Source organism: Notothenia rossii, assembly GCF_949606895.1.
Source record: "Notothenia rossii genome assembly, chromosome: 7".
Classification (NCBI taxonomy): domain Eukaryota; kingdom Metazoa; phylum Chordata; class Actinopteri; order Perciformes; family Nototheniidae; genus Notothenia; species Notothenia rossii.
Genome location: NC_136905.1, coordinates 36,895,007 through 36,908,983, shown reverse-complemented (window position 1 = coordinate 36,908,983; position 13,977 = coordinate 36,895,007). Strand labels below are relative to the sequence as shown.

Here is a 13,977-nt window from a genome sequence, read left to right as displayed (position 1 = left end):
GTCTGATGGGCTATAAAGATGATCATTTTGATTATCCTCTTCATGTTGGCTATTGTCGGCCTCAAGCTCTTTTTCCTCATCAATTATGTCCCTTTCAGGGAGGTTTAGCTGCAGGTTGCACTGAATCCCAGCATCCACAGTACTTGTGTCATCATGTGTTTGTGTCCCAACAGTACACCCAGTTGGTTTGACTTCAATTCCTGAAAATATTATATATAATATTATATAATGATATATATACGCATGTTACATGTAGGTGTATTTGTATCTTACATATCAATATTTAAATATTATGATATTGACCTTTGGAACAACCAACATGGATTCGAACTTGCTGTCCAGCTGACCTGAAACATGGTCGTGCCTGCATGGACTTGTGGTGTATTCGTGGAGGGGGGTCCGTTTGCACATCAATTTCATTCTGAAATGTACAAAACACAGCACAACTTTACAAATACATTTTTGAAACTAGTTTGAAATTGTATTGAAAGTGTTACAGGCTTGGCCTGTCACTTCAAGAGTAGCAGCCGCAAGGGGTTGTGGGTTTTGGAGTCTGTGTGTGTGTAAAATGTGATGGCCAAGGCGAAGTGCGAAGGTATGAAGAGAGATACGAAAACATGGACGGACTGGGACACAAATTCAGCCCGGGACGTTCAGACGCACCGGCCCACGCGTGCGGACCACCCTTGTAGCCTACAGATAAATTATACATCCATGCTAATATACTGTTATGGCTAGATTCCCCAGAGTCAAGCCATAACTGCAGCTGTCTCACTTTCCTCAGGGTCAACTGCATAAGAAGAACATCAGCAATCAATTAAATTACCAATATTATATCAATATCAAAATTCGGAAAGGAACTGCTTGTCTTATTCAGGCCTATAAAATAAATGCAATAGTGAATTGGCCACAAATGTCTGTCCTTATTATTTAATATTATTATTTTAAATGATAATATTATATAATTTAACTTGGAATATCATGAGCATATGACTATCCTAATGTATCTAACTTTATGCACAATATAATAGTCTGGCCAGCCCTGCAGCCCGTTCTAGGTTCTGATTGGCTCTCTAGGTTGGCATTCTAGCTTCTAACTGGCTGTCCAGGTTGTCAATCACAGCCGTGGGCAAATTTTGCTAGTCGTAACATTGCTAAACTTTTTCATGACGGTTTTCTCAGGGAGCTTGTCTGATTAGTGGACCTCTGACGCAGGCCTCGCCCTCTCCCGGCCCAGCCCCTTCAGTTAATGTATTAGCCTACTTTCAAAAACATAAGATTGACAACCTATCAATAGCCCCGTAGTCTGTATTCTATCTATATGGCGCTGGTCTGTAGGCCTATCCAATACAGTGTCAATGTAACTGATTACTGTGAAGAACGTGAATACACGGAGGTTCTTCCCACGGCACCCGAAGCCCCGTTTTCATGCTTTTTCCCCTCGAAATGTCTGGGCAGCTGGTCACCGAATGACAACGAGCCAAGTCAGAAACCCGAAACTACGGTTTTACTACGGAGATACCGTTAGTAAATAATAACACAAGTTTATACATAATATAATATCTAATAACATTCATAATACAACATGTGGTTGAATTGATTGAGAGAGCAATGCTATAAAATCAAACAATTACATATATGAATTATATACATACATGTGATGAAGATACAAATTGTATTTTTACACAGTCCGTTCTGTATACTTACTGGTGTAGACACAGCTTCCTCCCCAGTGTGGATGTCCAATAAATTGTCGCTATCCTCAGTTCTGTCAGTGGCTTCATTGAACAAAGTTTCCAATACCTATGTAATCATATTGACATTTTTCATAATTTGAAGCGGTTTTAGGCCTATGAGGTATACTTTTACTATAAATGCTGTGGGCAAAGTGCATGCAATCATATATGGCATCATGACTTCATCAACTCATAAATGTGTGAGATTTGACATGTCATTTTGATTCAGGCTTTATGCTTAAAGCAAGTAGCGCGTCTTACCTTCGCTCTCTCCCTTTTGGCGAATGCATTTCGCCGTCTCTTTAGTGGAGGACTCTGCATCGGGGGACGTGTAGGAATCGGCGTGGTGGCTTGTGCTGGCATTTGGGGTCTTGGCAGTATTGTTGGAACAGCATCTTTGTTCAGTTTGAAATTCTTTTTTAATCCAATTTCCTTAGCGAGTATTGTGGACTGGTCAAAACACGATCTTTCAAAGTGTTGCCCACAAATTGTAGGTTTCATCGACCCCGGGTTACCTGGACCAGCAAAGTCCGCCCTCGTACGACGCACTTGTTTGGTCCATATACGCGACATTTGATCATTTTTTTTGGCCACAAAAACATCCCATAGCCAGATTTGGAGACGGCCCCACATCCCCATACCACGCATCGCTTGCCGATTATTCTTCGCGTTTTGTTGTTGTGCATCCTTTGTTTTAATATTTGCTGCTTCAAGGCATTTAAACAATGGTGACTCAGCTGTGTTCTGCTCAGCTGTGTTCTACTCATGACGTCACCGCCGGAAATGACCGAAGTTGTTGTTTCCAGAGCTACGAACGATCGTTACTAACTGACAACATTTGTATGCTGTTATAATCGTGATTTATTAAAAAATACATCAATAATAAAAAAAACAAATGGCACATTTCACAATACAAATGCAGCCTCTATCATATAGGCCTACTAAGCCCACTAACAGGTGCTAAAAGCATTTCGTAAGCTCTTTAAGGTCACTCTAAAACTTGACCTGAAAACTGAAAGACAATCGGTGGAGATTTATTATATCCTTTTATACAAATTTGACGTCTGTTAACAAAGAGTAAAACATATTGGTTTCCTTCCTGATGATGATAATATGTGTGCTATATTAGGTTCCAGCAAACAACCATTGACCTTATTCTTCGCCTTAATTAAGGCGCTTCAGAATTGCAGAAACTTTTCATTATAGAGCAGAATTGCTGCTACTTTGCTAAGTATCGCCTGTTTATCAACCTTTTCTTGCCAACTTGTCCGTTTCTAATCTTTTTAATGTTATCAGGATTTCAATTATTTTCAGTGGAGCAAGTATCCATTTAGATTACGACTTGACATGTGATTAGTTTATCCAAAAATACAAATACTTTGAATTTACGCAGATGTTTGGAGCTATGCAACCCTTTCTCCTCAAAATTATGTTCCCACAGAACTAAACTGCATTCTCAATTACGTTTAGATAGAAATGTATTTTCTCCCATATTACGTTTGTTATATCTTACACAGGCTCCGCCTTCTACTGGACTCTAAGGGTACTACCTCTTAACCATACTATGCAAGCATTCACCTACTGAGATATCTATAAACGTAGCCGGACCCTCGGGGCGGGCCTACCTGAATGCGCGTGCAAGCTCCCCGTATATAAGGCAGAGTACTGGGCATGAGTGAGGGAGCACTGGTTCAATTTGGTACTGGGGTTTTTCAAGGGATTTGAGCTGTTATTTTTGTATTACAGTTGTAATTACATTCACAAATGTTTGACGCTGTCTTGTGGCAGTAACATATTTGAGGGCTCCTCAAAAGGCTGCCTTTGGCGGTGCTGGTTTGGTAAGATAGTTGGGCTACTTTGTTGGTGGCTTTCTGCCTTGTTATTTGCTGTGAATGTACGAGGTGTGTCCTAAAGTGATAGTGTGTTACTTAAAGGGCCCCAATTTGTTTCACACTTTAATGTTCAAAAAGCTCTTTATTTTTCTCATACTGCCTGTGCTGCAGCACCTCTTTTCACCCTCTGTCTGAAACCAGTGCCCAGTCTGCTCTGATTGGTTAGCTGGAAGACTCTGTTGTGATTGTTCAACTGCTAAGACCAATGTCCCACAATGTGTTGGAGCGCTACCCAAGAGAAGTGTTAGTGTTACATAGCGATGTCATTATGTTACAGAAGTAAACAAAGAAAATGTTCAAGAGCACATATGCATTGACAGAACAGATATGCACAAATACAGCACACATTGGAGCACATATTCCCAATCAAAACCCTTACATACAAACCCATAAACAACAAAAGACACAAACGTAGAAAAGAGCTAATAGGAAAAGACAATATGAAAAGCAATGATCTGACCCTTGCTATCTCAGCTGTCTAACTCCACATATTGTTATGAAAGCATTACATCCGGCCGAACAACACTTCAGTACTTAGCAGGCAAGTTTTGACACCATGATGGACAGTTACGTTCACAGTCTCTTCGATTTCAAATCCTACTCGTGTAGCCAGAATTATTCTGCCCTTCAAATGCCGTGCACCTTCCTCTGATGCAAGACTCCAGCCAAGGCTTCACTCACAACCACCTCCAAATCACCATGCTGTCAGACCTGAAACCATGGCAACAGGCATCATAGTCTCCCTTACTCAAACAGTCACATGTGCGATTTCTTTAAATGTATTGGCATGCACATTTACATTTGTATATATCAATAATGCTTGAAATAGATTAAATTAGGACTGTGTTTACAGGCAACAGTAAAAACAAATAGCTGTTGGATGCATATGAGCATCAGATCAGTTTATGTTCACCAATAAGTCAAGTGAGCAATCGGATTGAACTATGTTTTATAAATAATCTCAGTATTTCTTTCTGAATATTAATAGTCAGTATTAGTAAATTATATACATTTTTATCAACCATGTTAATGGTGTGCAAAGACTAAAATCCCTGTGTCCCCCCGAAATAGAGTTTTTGTTTACATTAAAGCATGGAAACATGTCACAATAGAGGCACAGAATTAAATGATAAAACCTGAAAATGAGCATTATAGGCCGCCTTTAAGTATTAATTTTATTGAAATAAAAGACAGTCTGACATGGGAAGTATACGGTATGTATTTATTTAATGTTTCTATATAATGAAGGGCATACAGTAGGAATATGATATTACTACAAGAGTGAGATTATTTTTATTTTTATCAATTGGTTTGGTGTGCTGTGAGTCTATCGAAACACGCGTGAGTGAACCTTTTCTGAAAAGAACAAGTAAAAAACTCTAAAATCTTGTATTTTATGGTTTACACTGTTTGATTCAGACATTAAACTCACAGCCTTGGAAAAATCACTATATATCAGGAAGTTAGTAGGATCCATACAGACTGGCAATATTATGAGTGTTTTTCCAAGTGTGGGATAAATGACACATCACAGGTTATAATATTTATGCTAGGGGTCTATTTGAATCCCTTCTTTTTCTTCCCTCTGTTTAACTTCCTTTTTGTTCTTTTTGACAACAGTCACCCAATGGATTCTTCCATTAAAACGGATTAAATGCCTTCAGAGTACATTACACAAAGCCCGATCCACTGACGTCTCCCAAGATTAATTTTGGTTCAATAATAATTCCAAACGCCACTAAATGACTTTGACAATGTTAGCCCAGGACAGTATCGACAAGGGGAATGTTATGATAAGCAGGGAAAATCTAATTTATCAGATTCATTTTAGAATGTTAATTGATTAATTCAAATCACTCCCCCCCCTTATTGTGAGAGATAGAGAATGAGTGCTGAAAGTAATATCACCAGAATTTGGAAACAGAGCGCCTGCATTTGAAATGAATGATGTATTAGTTTAGAGGGGATTGGAAGGAATCCTTTGTCCTCACAGATCTGCAGTTACCAGCAGTGATTACACAACCATTCGCCTGCCAATCCACCCGCCAAGTGCACTGCTCATCATCTGTATGTATTGTTATTATGAAATGGCAATGATTTAGGAAACATAATCCACTGACCTCAAACTTTACTCCGCTCAGCAGTATAATGAAAATAAATAGCATTTGCAATTTCAGAAGATAACCATTGTTTAGACACACTCAGATTTAATATTCATATTTTGAAAGCCAATAAATTATGCATTTACTGTAAAGTATCTCCTGCCATCCCTGGAGAATTACCCTTATTATTATGGATTTTGATCAGGGCCCAGGTTTGAGAGTATATCTTCAAGGAAATACTGATGTTTGGAACTTATCGCAAAACCACAACTCTTCTACCTTTTTAAATCCCGCTCATTGGTAAATAGGACCAAAAGGTTTAAACCCTGCTCTCTGGGGGCTGTAATGTTCATTATACCTCGCAACAAGGAATTGCTTTATGAATCAAACGCTGCACTACTGATTTTGACAGTATCAAGTCGATCCTGTTCACAGGTTAAATTATGAAAAAATAGATAATTTCTGTTTAGATAATTATTCACTTCCTCAAGAGTCATCCTCTGGCATGGATATGCCCAGAAAATATGTGAATCTTAATTTTGAAGGCTTAAAGATTGCACTAAAGTAAAAGTCTGTTTGAATATATCCAATCATAGATATCCATCCATCCATCTTCTCCCGCATATCCGTGGTCGGGTTGCGGAGGTAGCAGTTCCAGCAGAGAGCCCCAAACATTCCTTTCCCTGGCCACATCAACCAGCTCTGACTGGGGGATCCCAAGGCGCTCCCAGGCCAGCGAAGAGATATAATCCCTCCACCTGGTCCTAGGTCTACCCCTCAGTCTCTTCCCAGCTGAACGTGCCTGGAACACCTCCCTAGGGAGGCGCCCAGGTGGCATCCTAACTAGGTGCCCGAACCACCTCAACTGGCTCCTTTCGACGCGAAGGAGGAGCGGTTCAACGCCGAGTCCCTCCCGGATGAGTGAACTTCTCACCTTATCCCTAAAGGAGACACCAGCCACCCTGCGGAGAAAACCCATCTAGGCCGTTTGTACCCGCGATCTCGTTCTTTCGGTCATGACCCATCCTTCATGACCATATCTTAGATATCCAGTCCATACAAAAATAAAAACAAGAGTATTACTTATTCTTTGCAAGAGTAGCAATTAATTAAAAATAAAAAATCACAAGGAACTGATTAAAAGATTACAACTTAATACATCAAGATTAGAAGAATCTTGTTAATGAACTGTATGGAATGTAAAACATTACTAATTAACCCGTGGTAAGTTCTGACAATTGCTGTAGGTATGAGTATAAATGTTGTGACCATTATTTGTTAGCTTTATCATAAAAGTTATTGTTAAAGAGGCACTATTATCTCTGTGCATGTGTGGCGGGGATGGAGAAGGGTAGGAGTGTAAAATGCTCGTTTTGCGGACAACGCCACCTGGGGGAGTTTCGCCCCCAGGAAATTATAACAACTAGGTCTAACACAAGGACAATCAGGTTCGTTTTACACCACGGGCAGAGACAGTTTTAAGGGTCAGAATACAGTTTTATTTATAAAATACAAAATATCTAAAAACACCACACACAATACATTTGAACAAAATACCCACTTTGTGGGAAACGGACAGGGCTGGGCTTACCACGGCGGCAGTTAACGAAAAGGGGAGTAAGGGGTCCAAAATAAATCACCCGTGACACTGCACACCACTCAAAACGGATATGTGAAGAAAACCACTGCCACCACCAGGGAGTCTGCCGCCTCAGGCCCACAGCACCTGTCAGGCACAGGATAAAAAGGTTATGATTCTGACCAAAGGATAAACTAAAGAAAACAACAAAATACACCAAATCTGAATAAATGTAAACAACAAATGAATAAACAAATTAAAGCAAAAGTAAAGGACTGCAATGAATAAACAAATTAAATCAAATGTAAAGGACTGCAAATAATAAACAAATTAAATCAAATGTAAAGGACTGCAATGAATAAACAAATAAAATCAAATGTAAAGGACTTCAAAGAATAAACAAATTAAATCAAATGTAAAGGACTGCAATGAATAAACAAATTAAATAATAAATGTCTGTATGGCGTGTATTAGCAGGGGCGCCGTAAGGGGGTGAAAAGTTAGTCATGGGCCCTTAGAATCGTCCTGACAGGGGCCCCAAACATTTTTAGAACATTAAGAAAAAATGTTTAAGTAACCTTTCATCAATCATCAATAATTAACATTAATATAACGTTAAATTGATAATGTAATCACTAAACTAACGATTCATTTAACTTTTTTTCTTCCAAAAGTTAACCATCCAAAGCCTCTGTACACCCCCCTATATTTACATGTAATGGTTTGGTCCTGCCTCCAAACGCTGTGCCGCACCGCACTTTCTGGCAGAGTGAGAGTGAGAGCATGTGAGAAGTGATGCTAGTACTTACTTGTGTGCCATGTATCAACGACTAACAAAGTAAGGCTTTCAAAAAAGAAAAGAAAGGAGAGAAAGACAAGAGGGAGGGACTAAAGGGCGACAGTATGTCACCCAGTTTTTGAAAAGAAAAGGTGGGTGTGGTCCATGAGTGGTGGAAATTAGCCTGTTAGCTAAGCGTAGTCCATTGTAAATAATAATTGTAATATTTTGCTGACATTAAGTACTGTTGATATCTTCACAGACAATGAAGAGGTTTTTCATTTCACTGCTCTTTTAGCTGACATTTAATAAATGCAGGTACATTTTTAGCAGCTGTTCATACTAAATCAGTTGTCCCTCCCCCTGGTGCCAGGATCAACAGATCCATCTTTAGGCTCCGCAGCCCTGTCCCCCCATAATGCTTTGCAGTCTTGCCATGCTGTCCATTGAAAGCCAGTTGGCTATAAGCTGGACTTCAAGGACTTGATCAGTGACTTTGCCTGCAAGAAGGCTAGGCGCTGGACTCTTGGTGAAGGCTGAGCAAGGGCTCGTAATAACTGTTAAAGGGCAAGGCTATGTTAACGATATTGGATCACACAGAAGATGCATGATGAGAAAAAGACTGAGAACAGGTCATAGGCTCTGATTTAGCACCACCATCAGGCCTTTTCCGTTTTGTTGTCCATTTACACTTTAATACCCGCTTATTTTTTAGTTCGTATGTATTATTTAATTAAAAAATCTGCTGCTTATGTTATTTTTTTTGTTATAGCATTTTATAAATGATAATATTGGTGTTAATGTTCACTTTATTTTAATTGAAGAGGTCATGTATATTTAAGTTATATTTATTTTGATTTATGAATGTTCCATTCAAAAATGTTATTAAAAAGGCATGTACACCATAAAAGATGACTATTGAGGTCTATTGTCAGGAATGTTAGTCTTATATCAAATAGTGAATTATACTGCAGCATAATGTTGCACGTCTGCACAGTGTTATATGTTCACCGCTCAGTGTCAGTAAATATTGTGCAGTTAGTATTGGACTACAAGATAGATGCAACAAGCCTGTACAGGTAGAGTTATTTAAAGCATAAATGAGTCGGTTGGGTTCTGGAGATGTGGTTACAGCAATTGTGCTTGGTTGGCGTGGCCCAATGTGATATCTTTTTATGGGGCCCAAAATCCCTGGCGGCGCCCCTGTGTATTAGGACTATTCCCTGACGCCAAGAACGGCTCCTGCAACAGGCCAGAGCGAGCACTCTGAGCCTGTCCACAGCGATGGGCGAAGCTCACAGAGAGCCCAAAACACACAGAGCCAAAACAGCAGCACGGGATGGGAATGATGGCCAAAGGTGGGGAGAGAGAATGGTTAGAACACCCCTGGAAAGGGGATTAGAATTACTCTAAAATATGTATGAAAGTGACGGTTTAATTTATATGGGGGAGGGGCTCATACGTACCACCCTGTGCAGCGCAGGCGCAGCCACAGAGCCGACAAGGGAGGGAATGAGACCCGCAAATCCCACGGCCAAATCCCGCTGTGACATAAAGAATTAATAAGGCAGGGGAACTACGCAGCAGATTTAAAAAGAGCAGACAACGGCACTCACCAACAGTGTGCAACGCCACTATCACGGAGCCTCTGGCAGAGCAATGCCTCCCCTAACGCCCTGGACGTCAGCTGCGCTAATATGGGAAAGTGTCAGCAGTGTGTAGCTTGTGACCATGAATAAATGACAGACTGCACCGTGCTTTACCTGTCCGGTAGAGGCTGGGACTTGAATGCTGCCCCGCCAAACAATTTGCGTTACTACGCCAAGCTGCAGCCACGACAGGAGAAGCGGAAATGGGAGGGACCCAGTTTGGCACCTCAGCTTAAATAGCCGGTGCGCACAATTGGTGCGCTGGCCCAGTGCCAAGCAGCGGCACAGAGGGAGAAGACCTCCGGTCACACATGTAAAATCACTGTGTCCCAGTGGCAGTTTCTCTCCCACACACTCCACCTCAACCACCCCCCACTGCCTGAAACGCCTCCATTGGACTCCTTTGTTTACTTCTGTACTATAATGGCATCACTATGTTAGATCTGTACAACACATTATACATGATAGGCTAAGAGGACGTGACATTTCTAGTTGACCAATCACAAGAGAGCCGGCTTGATAACCAATCAGTGCAGACTTGGCTCTGGTTTCAGACAGAGGGTGAAAAGATGTGTATGAGAAAAATAAAGAGCTTTTTGAACAGTAAAGCATGGAGACATGTCACAGTAGAGACACTAAATACAGACATGCATTTGAACATGAGCATGATAGGGCTCCTTTAAACACCTGAGATCCACAGTAGAGACAGATGTTATGGCAGAATAGTACCTCAGGGTGCTCGGAGCTCAAGTGTACTGAAAAGGCTCTATAAATATCTAAAAGCTACAAATGAGGGACATATCTGAAAGAGATATAGCCAGCACAAGAGTCAGGTTCATTGTCAAGTTAAACAACTTCCATGATCTTTATAGAAACATAGTCTAGACTGTTGATTCCATTATCTTTCCTTCCAGTCCTCCAAATCCAACATGTTGGCACCATCCTTGGACACACACTGAAATGTCTCAGCAGTACAAATGAAAATGTTCATTTATGCCAGTTTGGATTCTCTCCACAGCATTGCAAATCACAAAGAAAGAGAGATGTGTGTGTTTTAAAGGCTCCAAACTGAAGTTCATGTGCAGTTCTTCACTTTTTAAGACAGCAGGCTGTTGGCCAGATTCACCCAGTATAATTTCAAATCCTTTTGTGGCTCTCTGTGACTGAGACAGTGTACATGCCATCTGTCGGTCTTGGTGTGTTTTTTTCTTGTTGCTATGCAGACCCTAAACCGAGCTTTGACTCTCGCCTATTATTATTCTCAAGTAGTATAATACCGACATTTTGTCAAATCCCCCGACATCAAAATATGCGAAGGCACCCATTGTTGTCTGTATAAAGTAGTAATGCACTGATTTTTCAGTTACCGTAGGTCCAACGATAAATGTAACCACAGCTTTAGTGTGTGTTTTGAGCTTTGTTTCCAGTTGGAGAGCCAAGGCTGCTCAACTGAGGGATTCTGTGGGAGGATGTGATGGTATATTTTCCCAATCTGACACCCATTTTTATCTTTTTTATTAGATTACCAAACATTCTATTCTTAAACCCTTTAATGGGCAATCACATATACATATTTTGGAAAATTAATGATAGTACTTCCTACATTACACCCAAATTACACTCTTATTGCACCCAGATCACACATTTATACACCCCTATTACACCATACTGTAATTACACCTATTTTACACTGTTATTACATCCATATCACACCCAAGTAACACCCTTCTTACATCGTAATTGCACCCATATTCCACTGTTATTGCTCCAACATTTCACATTAGTACACCCCTATTTCACCCAAGTTACACTATTATTACTCCCATATTGTACACCCATGTAACACTGTTATTAAATCCACATTCCACCCATGTAACACCAATATTACACATCATATGTTTTACACTATTGGATACTGCCTATCAAATAACTGTTTCCTCCAGGATGCAGAAACCATTTAGGGGCACTGGTTTGTCCAAAAAAATCTTTAAAAAAAACATAAAATACAAGTCTACAACCTACTACCCACAGCTGTACCATGCCATGCAAATGCAGCATTAGATTCAGTGATACACGCGGATGGTACACAATAGTTGGCAGGTCTCTGCTCCTTCAGAATGAACTCTTCATTAGCCAGGTTTGATGTTTCTGAGACGGTACGGCTGCAGGGAGTGTTTACAGCGCTGCGTGCAAACAGAAACAAACAGATAATCAGCAACGGTGGAATAGGTACTCCCATCTTTGACTCGAGGAAACTTAGCAAAATAAAGTCAAATCCCACCTTCAAATTCTTACTCTTAAGTAAAAGTACAAAAGTATATAGCAAATATAAAATGTTCATCATAAAGAATAGCCAATTTCAGAATAATATCATGTATTTGTTATTGAATTATTGATGCATTCTTGTACTTTGCTTTTAAACATGGAGCCCGTTTAAAATTATTGATATACTGCTGGATGGCTTAATCTATAATAATTGATACAAAATAAATAAATGAAGACATTATATCCCAGTGATAGTATAGACTGTACATGCTGTCAAGTCCAAATGTATAAATACAAAGAAACAGATTTCAACATGAGCATGCTCATCGGAGAATCAGGTCCAGACTTACTGAAAATCCTCTGCTTGGTGGTAGGGGTAGAGTCTATGGAAAGCCTAGAGTGCCATATTTCACCACTATTTTAACGTGTTCTTAAGGTAATTTTAAATTTCATTTTCCTGCAAGAAACGTGTGTTAAGTTCAGCCTGTCGTCCTACAAAAAACGACCATATAGGCCGATTGTTCATGCCCTTATTACGACCCAGAGACACGTTTTAAAGTGTATGTTGTTTCTTACACGACCACTAGAGGTGCTCTAGTGGTCGTGTAAGAAACAACATGCTGCCGGCCCGTTCATTGCAAATGCTCCGGAGGGACGTTTATTCACAAATAACCCTCTCTGGAAAATCCTAAATTGTGTAATAGTTTGTCCATTAAAATGCTCTGTGATTCGATTTCTGGCGAGAAGTGTATATTGTACTTTTAGAATCCACGTCCAGTCGATGTGTAGGATCTATAGTTTGATAGATATTACGAAGATGATTTGAGGTCTCGTCAGGAGAACGTGTATGCAGCTTCCATGTAAAGTCAGCGTGGGTGAAAACAGTTTTTCCGGTCTCGAAGTTTTCATAATAAAACTGGATATATTCCCCTCACTGTCAAATGATTTTACAGTGATATCTGCCGTACTCATCCACTAAAAAACACAAGTTTATCCTTAATAATCCTTAATTACACAATATTGATTGGTTTAAATTGTGGACAATGCTTTCGTGTTTTTAACCTTCGATTCAGAGAAACAAATAGTTTTTTCGGAGTTTAAACACTACAGTTTCCAAAGACACTACACTACCCAGAATCCCCAGATATCGTTTGGGATAACAACATCTGCCTTGCTTTACAAACCCCGTGATTATTCATCAAGCCCTGTGATTGGATGTTGGAGTGGCAGTGTGACAAGGTTACGCCAAGACTTTCCAAAACTGAAATTGGACGGGTCCCCCCCCCCCAGAACTACACATGCTGGCTATTGTGTGTTTCGCAAAAACATGTTCTATGGCACGTCTCTTTAAAAGACGTTTTCGTATTTCCCACAATTAGAAGTTGCCAGTATTAAACTGTGTACAGCCTGGAGGTTTAGGGGATATGAAACACAGTGTTGTTATCACATTTAAAACATATAATTAATAAATGGGTGAATTAATATACCCACATGACACCTAAGGTCAGAAGAGCTTTATTTAACAGCTGGTCTTATGTCTGTGACCCCGCCTGTTGTTCATTGATAAGACTGAAACATGCACTCGTCAAGGTTCAGAGGCAAATTTTGCAAATATGGCAGTAGCCATCGATCATCTTAAGATAAGATAAGATATACTTTATACATCCCAAGTTGGGAAATGTTTTTGTTACAGCAGCATACTACTTTGTTCTTCTCCACTAAAATTCAGAGGTTAACCTGGTATTTTTACTTTAGGTACTTTGCAGATTCTGATTAATGATGTTAAATATAAAAAACCCTTAAATCAGACTTTAGTTACACCTGAGTCAAATTCAGGGAAGGTGCCAAAATAAACTATGCAATATATTGGACGTTAAGTACTTTGCGAGACTTCATATTTATCTGTGGATAACCCCAACGTTTTTTTCTTATTCAAAAGAAGACCTTAACTTAAAGTATTCTTTAATGTTTAAATA

The 13,977-nt window shown here is 39.8% G+C and overlaps 1 protein-coding gene and 1 long non-coding RNA gene across 2 annotated transcripts in view; both read right to left on the bottom strand.

Moving 5' to 3' along the window:
- LOC307013648 (uncharacterized protein) overlaps positions 1–13,977 on the bottom strand; it is a 344,030-nt gene that overhangs the window by 245,379 nt on the left and 84,674 nt on the right. The window lies entirely within an intron of this gene.
- On the bottom strand, positions 3–2,518 carry LOC307045975. Its single transcript, XR_013810034.1, has 4 exons — positions 1,998–2,518; positions 1,708–1,803; positions 304–421; positions 3–200 (listed from the first exon to the last, which is right to left on the bottom strand). It is a non-coding gene; the product is annotated as an uncharacterized lncRNA (long non-coding RNA).